The sequence below is a fragment of the Notechis scutatus genome, chromosome Z, assembly GCF_049901735.1.
Source record: "Notechis scutatus isolate UNSWTSFEM ecotype Mainland chromosome Z, rNotScu1.2, whole genome shotgun sequence".
Lineage (NCBI taxonomy): Eukaryota > Metazoa > Chordata > Lepidosauria > Squamata > Elapidae > Notechis > Notechis scutatus.
The window spans coordinates 43,920,713-43,929,755 of record NC_142025.1 but is presented as its reverse complement, the minus strand read 5'-3'; the positions used below and the strand labels follow the sequence as shown (position 1 = coordinate 43,929,755).

General features: G+C 39.3%; 1 long non-coding RNA gene across 1 annotated transcript; it reads right to left on the bottom strand.

Moving 5' to 3' along the window:
- Positions 1-2,544: 2,544 nt before the first annotated feature.
- Positions 2,545-7,150, bottom strand: LOC148128835 (uncharacterized). Its single transcript, XR_015745737.1, has 3 exons — positions 6,999-7,150; positions 4,588-4,767; positions 2,545-2,970 (listed from the first exon to the last, which is right to left on the bottom strand). It is a non-coding gene; the product is annotated as an uncharacterized LOC148128835 (long non-coding RNA).
- Between the last annotated feature and the right edge of the window lie 1,893 nt (positions 7,151-9,043).

Here is a 9,043-nt window from a genome sequence, read left to right as displayed (position 1 = left end):
TGCTTTGCAACAGCAGCAGCGGCACCGGAGGCTCAGCGGCTCCTGGTTTTGCCTTTTCCTTCCCAAAACAACACGGGACTGGGCCGCGAGCTGCTCGACGGTAGCAACTCCTGACAGCCCCAGCTGGACACCTGAGCGGAGCCCGGGTGGAACTGCCTGTTGCTGCTGCCGGAGCACCGCCGGTCGCCTCCTCCAAGCAGCCCGCCCGCCCACCCGGCTTCCCCTCTGTGCGACTCGGGCCAGGCGCGGCGCCCGTGAGTTAAAAGGAGCCGAAAGTTGCTGGAAGTTGCTCGGGTGCTGGGAGCAGGCTTTTAAAGTGCCGCCCGAGCAAAGTTTAAGCAGCCCGCCCACCCGCCGGCAGAACCCTTCCCGCTCTCCTGGCAGGAAGACGCTCCAGCCTGCAAACTTGGCCTTTGCAAAGTTTAAGCCTGGAAGCCCCGAAACCCAGCAACTTCCCAGCAACTTTTGGCTTCCTTTTAACTCGCAGGCGCTTGCGCCTGGCGGAGGGAAGCCCGGAGCCTCCTCCAAGCAGCCCACCCGCCAGGCTTCCCCTCCGCCGCGTGACTGGGGCCAGGCGTGAGCACCCGCGAGGAAAAAGGAAGCCGCAAGTTGCTGGGAAGTTGCTCGGGTTTCCGGGCTTCAGGCTTAAACTTTGCACAGGCAAAGTTTGCAGGTGGGAGCGCTCTTCCTGCCGAGGAGCGGGAAGGGTTCCGCCCGGCAGGCAGGTGGGCTGCTTGAGGAGGCGACCTGGCGGCGCTCCAGGTTTCCCTCCGCCGCGGCTCCGGGGCCAAGCGACGCCCGCGAGGAAAAAGGAAGCCAAAAGTTGCTGGGAAGTTGCTCGGGTGCTGGGAGCATCAACTGAATAACGAAAGCTTCTAAAGACGTCTATCAGCTACCACAAAGAAGTATATTTGTCATTTTCAGGGTCAGAAATTAAATTAACATAACCAAATATTTATTAGCATCATCACTAATTCATTTTCTGATTAATACCCAGCTTTACACTCCTTATAATAATTGAGTCTGTCAACTTGGGAAATTTTTATTTTAAAAGAATTAAATTTATTCATTGCTTAGAAATGTCTTAAATTGATCAAGGAAAAAATATTGACAACTGCCACATTTTAAAAAAACTGAGATGTTGATATTTCCTGCCTTGTATGCAATCATTTTTATTTTCTCAAAAATAGAAAGTTTCTGCAGAATGATATAATGAAGCTTAAGCATATCCATTCTATTTACATTGGTTTGTTATAAAGTTGGGAAAAGCTGCAAATAAGCAAGAGCTAAGGATCTTTGACATCCATAAAAAGCTCCAAGCATTTTCTAAAGACTGGTCAGATCCACATTTTTTTAAAGTTTTAAAAACAATTTTATTTACAAATTTAAAAACATACAATTTCAAAAATACAGAAACAATAATATGTGAACAACACATAATTCTTTACATTTGTTAGCGAATTTGGTAACTCCTAAAAATCATTATTGGCTAGTAGTAGTCACATCTTCACTCATAATCACATCCTAAGCGCTAAATAATTCACAATATACTCTATTCATTTTCATGTTGGTTTATAACTATTCTTCTATTACGAATACATTCATGTTTTTTAACTAGTAAACAAAAAAATATTATAAATGGCTAATAATAATAATAATAATAATAATAATAATAATAATAATAATAATAATAATAATAATAATAATAATAATAGTAACAGAGAAAAGAAGGTTTAAAACATTTAATTGTTTTATATATTTAATATAATATAAACCACTGAATATAATTTGTATCTGAGGTTCATTTACATGTTTCCCCTTTTATTGTCTACCCACTTATACCATTTATCCCATATCTGGTAATAATCTGTATCCTCCTTCCCATCAATTTTAAGCGTAATTTTAAGTCTGACTCACAGATGAACACAATACAAAAGCCTGATGATGGCAGATGAGATTCTGCCGAAACGTTGCTACAACTTTAAAAGCACAACTATAATGACGTGGGAAAATACCTGAACAAAGCTGAATAATATATATATATATATACATACATACATACACACACACACACACACACACACACACACACACACACATATATCAATAGTTCACAGTACAATATTTAATATAAGGAGGATAGGAGAAAGAGAGGGAAAGAACAATTAATTATCTCATCTTTATATTAATCAATATATTAAGATCATTAATCTATAGTCAATCAGATATATCAAAGAGTGAAAGAAAAGAAAGATATAAAATATACTCCAAAGGGGTTAAATATCACTTACTTAAATTAAAACCTATTTCAAAATAACCAATCAATCTTGTTTTCTTATTAATTAAATATATACCCTAAGTAAATAGAAAATGAGATTATACCGTTCCGATCAATTTTAAGGGAGAAAAAGAGAACAAAACTAACACTCAATGAGGAGAGGATTTACAATCTCCTTTTTTCCTAGTGTTTCCTTAGTAATCCAGTTATATCCAGTAATAACTTCAAGTCTCAATTCAGTTCTCAGTTCTCTGTTCAGTCTGGTACCTCTGCCACTTTACTCCATCTCCCTGTCACAATGTCTGCCTCCACGAATTGCACTGTCACTCCTCTGATCGCTTTCAAAGATTTCAAAGTTTCACAGTTCTTCTCCGCTATAGAATACTCTCCGCGGTATGTTCATATGGTTAATCAACAGCAACTGAGGAATGATTACAAAAAAGGGAAGAAGAGGCTATAATTATATAATGTTCCTTCAATTGTATTATAATGAATTAAAATTACACAATAGTAATTTCCTGTATTTGAGAAATGATCATAATATTTTCTGTATATAATAGGTTATAAATTATAGCTTCCAGTAAATTCAGATAGTTCAGATTCTCAGATTTAGGAAACTGCAACATTCGTTTGCTGGAGAGATTTTTGTATTCATCCATTTCTATGGTCTCACAAAATTTGCTTCCTTGTTCCTATTAAGAATAAAATACAGATTGATTCATTTTCAGGGATAATTTGATCACATTAATTTAGATGTTAAAATATTGGGAGCAACTTCTCTGAGGGATCATAATCAATTTGGGATGATTTACCAATCTGGGGGAGATTACAGTGTAAAAAACCAAGGTAATTATTAAAATTCACTCCCATTCTGCCTGGACAAGCCAAGAGCTGGCTTAGATGAACAAAATACAGAACATACAGGGATCACAGAGCTTTCCATTTGCACAGTTGTCATTGCAGTGCAAGTGTCAGTGTTTAAAAGTGTTTGAATCACACCTTTCTTCCTCCTCAAAATTATTTCAAAGTAACTCTTATACCATCAAAATAATCTTGTAATATTGGTGAAGTCTAGGGAATTTCTAATTGTATATTCTCCCATTTAAGCTACTAAACCACCCAAATATTTTCTTGGTGTCTAATTTCAAGGTAGTAAAAGCACAGATATTTCAGCTGCCTTACAATTCTTTACACTTTACTCCTGTCTGGCTGTGCTGTCTTTCAATGTGTCTCACCTTCCTTAATATTCCCAACATCCTATATGGGGAGAAAAAAGTACTAGAGAATCATTCATTTAATCTGCCGGTAGGAAAAGTATACTCATCACCTGTGCTATAACAGAATCATGTCTGGTGAATATTCTGTGAGTATTCACAGAAAATCTTACACTCTGCTTTCTGGGCACTCCTCTGTGAGGGCCACACAGTATGGACTTTATAATACTTGAAATATTATTATTTTTCTTTTTTGTAGTATTGTTGCACTGGCTAACTAGCATGGGTTTACTTGTGTTTTAAATTTGCTTTTCCAAATATACTCCCAATAATTTACCATAACCTTAACTTTCAAGAAAAGCCTCACTTTTAGAAACCAGAAATGACAGGAAAACATTCAACATCTTGCAGATAAAATTTTTGTTTCAGCTGTTTGCATGCCTCCATGAATAAAGCAAATATTCAGGCCCAGCGTTGGAAAGCACTGAGAATGTATCTGACCCATACCTATTCTGACATTTTTCTCCTACAAATGTTTTTTTTTTTAAATTCCAAATATAATGCTCTTTTCTATGGCTGTGCATATTATTGGGTGGTTTAATTCTTATGATGCAACTGGACAGATTGACATGCTTTAAATAAAGCAGAATACAGGATTTCAACAACAAAGCCCATTTTGGACATGGGCGTTTAAAAAATAATAATAGCAATCTATTTTTGTTAACTAACTAACCATAGGCATCAGTGGATAAATTTGTATAAATCTGCAACTGAAGCCTTGTCTCCCTGCTCCTTTTGGATTCAGGTGTGACATTCCCATGCTACAGAAAGGGAGGAACTTCAATTACAACTTTGCAACTGCTAAAAAGTAAGGTAGCTGATATAAAGTATGTAATTCCAGTCATTCAAGGAAACACAATTCTTACACATTTCCCAAGTATTTTGGCTTTATTCTGAACAGCAGTAATTAGTCAATAAACTTTTTCCAACAACAGATAAACAAATTAAGTAAGCAAACAAACCTTTCAATAATAACCATTTATCTAATTAAATTCACACTTGCTTTGAGAACTGAAATTTTTAAGAATAACGTACTTCTGATCTATTTGCATGTTTCTGAACACTCTGTAAAATTTAAGAAATTGTTGTCATTCCCTTGGCAGCCCCCATATATAAACGGCACGCAGGTTTGCGAGTATCTATCATAGTGCCACCTGTAATGTATGGCCCGACAGGGTCCTTTAAGGAGTGGCTGCAAACAGATAGCTCTACTCCCTGCCAGAAAAAAAAAAGAGATGTGAGACAAGCAACTTTGGTACAAATATTAGATATAGACGAAAATACAATTAAGAAATAAAAAAAAATGTGCTTTAAAATCCAAATGTTACAAATCCTTCATTAGTATAACAACTAGGTTTCAAATAAAATTAAAGAAATATCATTTTCAATCATAAAAAAAGAGAAAGGTGGCATTTCCTTTAGGCTTGTCTATTCGGCCTTTGCACCTATTTCAAAACATTTCTGGAAGAAAATATGTCCTGCTCATTCACTAATTTCCCAAAATATTTAATTTCAGTCTATTCATCTGAGCATGGTCCTTTGGTGAGTTGAATCAGTTCCATGATCATCCCCCTTCTCTGAGAATTTGATGTTTTGCTACTCCTTCTACAACTGATGGGCCAGGATGAGGACTAATCCTTATGTGCATGCATAAAGTTTTGCCACCAATGATCAAGAAATAATTAGTTAATAATTCAGAGGACACCCTGGTTTGATGGAGAAAGAAAAAAAGAGAGAGGAAAAAGTGAAGAGTCCTTATAGTATAGCATTATTGGGCCTGAATAGGCTGGGCAGTCATTAAATGCTGCTGAGTATCTGAATAAAGTATCCTAAACAGGAATACCAAGATCCAACAGGTTTTTTACCCCATTGTAAATCACCACTCGCCCAACGGATAGGAAGCAGCAGGTGAAGCTAGGTGGAATCACATCCAATACCTGTACAATCAGCACATGGCCCCCCCAAGGCTGTGTGATTTCTCCACTTCTCTTATCCCTATATACCAATGACTGCACCTCAAACGATCCATCTGTTAAACTACTGAAGTTTGGAGATGATATAACAGTGATTGGTCTCATTTGAGACGACAAATCTGCATACAGACGGGAGGTTGTACAACTTGCCTCGTGGTGCAATCAGAACAATCTGGAACTGAACACACTCAAAACCATAGAAATGGTGGTAGACTTTAGAAGAAACCCTCCCATACTGCCACCTCTTACAATACTAGACAACACAGTATCAACAGTAGAGACCTTCAAATTTCTAGGTTCTACTATATCACATGACCTAAAATGAACACCTAACATCAAAAACATAATCAAAAAAGCACAACAAGGAATGTTCTTTCTGCGCCAACTCAGAAAGCTCAAACTGCCCAAGGAGCTGCTGATCCAGTTCTACAGAGGAATGATTGAGTCTGTCATCTGCACCTCTATAACTGTCTGGTTTGGTTCTGCAACCCAACAGGACAGACACAGACTTCAGAGGATAATTGGGACTGCAGAAAAAACAGTTACTATCCACCTGCCTTCAATTGAGGACCTGTATACTGCACGAGTCAAAAAGAGGGCTGTGAAAATATTTACAGACCCCTCACATCCCGGACATAAACTGTTTCAACTCCTTCCCTCAAAACAATGCTATAGAGCACTGCACATCAGAACAATTAGACACAAGAATAGTTTTTTCTTGAAAGCCATCACTCTGCTAAACAAATAATTCCTTCAACACTGTTCAACTATTTACAAAGTGTACACTACTATTACTGTTAATCTTCTCATCACTACTTATCACCCATCCCCTCTCACTTGTGATTGTAGGACTGTAACTTTGTTACTTGTATCCTTACTATTTATATTGACTGTTTCCTAGTATGATTTGATTGTTGATTGTACCCTATGACTATTATTAAGTGTTGTACATTATGATTCTTGATTCTTAACGAATGTACCTTTTCTTTATGTATACTAAGAGTATTTACACCAAGACAAATTCCTTGTGTGTCCAATCACACTTGGCCAATAAAAAAGAATTCTATTCTATTCTATTCTATTCTATTCTATTCTATTCTATTCTATTCTAGTCTAGTCTAGTCTAGTCTAGTCTAGTCTCTAGTCTAGTCTAGTCTAGACTAGTCTAGTCTATTCGCCTATTAGGGCCACTCTGGTTCCTCCTTGAAGCCTAATTTTAGGAAAGTTCATTGGAGCGCGGGTATTCCAACGGGGCAAATCTAAACTCGTGATCGGCGTCCCCACAGTCTAAACTCCACCGTGGACCGTGGAGCAAGAGGGCAGGACGTGCAGCGATTTGGCGAAGGGACCCTTATTTAACGAGAATTCAGTTCAGATTTCCGGGTAAGAACGAAATGCAGCTCGAGCGCAGCGATCCCCTTTTCCCACCTCCTTTCAAGAGAACGGAGGCGAGCGGCTCCCCACACCGATTACCTGCCAGTGGGATCTGCTGGGCACGCGCCCTATCTAGGAAAAGCAACAGCAACGAGCACACCAAGAAGACGCGAAGGCTAGCCATGATTTGGAGCCGAAAGCAACCCAGACACCTGCGATCAAGCTCCAAACAACGCTGATTCGCTTCGAAACCCTCGCGCGCCTTTTTATTGAAATCCTTTCCCCCAACCCCCCACCCGCCTCCTCCTACTGGGCAACTTTCCAAGCTCAGCCCGGGAATAGTTGGGCTGAGGCCGGTTGATTCCTGCTGTGATCTAGGAGTGAGGCAAATCTCTCTCGAGGGTGGAAACGGGACGGAGAAGAGCACTCGTCAGCCGCCTTCTTGACATTTCCCGAAACAGTTCCCCTCCTCAGAGGAGTGATGTTTGGAAAGAGACGGATGAGCGGGGCTGGGCGACTTAATTAGGAAGCCAGCGAGATGGAGAAGGAGAGGCCCCACAAGGGAGAGTTATGAATGAAATTATAGCATAAAGCCGGAAAACCCAGAAAGTAAAACGGGGGAAGTAGTGGTAGATTGAAAGAATTAATATCACTTGAGGTTGGTCCAAGAAGTGGCTTTACACATGGCTGTATATTTGTCTACCTCATCAAGAGGCTGCTAACCTGTGTTCCTACTTCAACACAACACAACACCAGAATGCCTTTGCCTGGATCCAGAAGCTAAACAGCCTTGACAGGGAAGAGAATAATTGGGAAAGTGTCCAAAATTGGAGGGCTGACTGGGTGATTGAAAAAAAAAAATCATAAGAAGGCAATGACAAAACACTGCCATCCAGTTGCCAAGAACAACATGAGGAATAAATAATATGAAATCACCAGGCATCAAGTTCTGTTTAAAAGACACTGGATCTTTTTATAACAACCCTCCCCCAAATACCTCACCATGAAGCTAATGGAAAAATAAAATTGGGGTAGGTTGGCATGAAAGGTGTTTTCAAATCTGATATTTCAGACTTTTAGTCTATACTGCAATGTATGTAGTGTGCTCTAGTCAGAATGACTATAACCATGATGATTTGGGATGATGGGATGACATGGTGATTTGGAATGACAAAATACTCAGTGGTGGGATTCAATTTTTTTTACTACCAGTTCTGTGGGTGTGGCTTGGTGGGTGTGGTGTGGCTTGGTGGACGTGGCAGGGGAAGGATACTGCAAAATCTCCACTCCCACCCCACTAACCTGCTTTCCAGCTCCGTTCTCCTATGCAGGACATCCAAAGAAGATTCAGCCGATTAGCTGGGACTCAGGAGGCAGAGAACAGATGGGAGCAGGGCCAGTCAGAGGTGGTATTTGCCAGTTCTCCAAACTACTCAAAATTTTGGCTACTGGTTTCCAGAATGGTCAGAACCTGCTGAATGCCACCTCTGAATATATTGGAAAACTCCAATATGCAGAAAATTATGTTATGTCTTCCTTTACAGGCTAGTTCTAGAAATTTTCTAAGCGATCAACCATTGAGATGCAGCCTTTGGAACAGACAGGTAATCCTCGACTTACAACAGTTCATTTGTTGAAGTTACAACATCACTGAAAAACTGACTTATGACCATTTTTCACATTTGTAACCAATGCAACATCCTCATAGTCACGTTATCAAAATTCAGACAGTTGACGACTTTCTGACAAGCAAAGTCAATGGGGAAGGCAGATTCACTTAACAACCATGTAACTAAACAGTTGTCATAACTCATTTTACAACTTTGCAAGGAAGGTTGCAAAATGAGACAAAACTCACTTAACAAATGTCTCACTTAGAACATAAATTTTGGGCTCGATTGTGGTCATAAGTTGTTTAGTAGATTTGAACCTATTTTGATGCAAGTTGTCTGGCCTAGCTAAAAGAGTGGGTGAATTTCTTTTAGTAGCCTCTTTTAAGAGATTACTTCATTTAGAAGGTCATGAATTAAGGTTTGGATGGCACAGTATGACAATGTTAAAGTTAACATTGATTTCAGCAATCACTTTGTTAGACGTGCCATACTAAGAATTTGGAATAAATGTAAAACAAGATTTTCTATGAA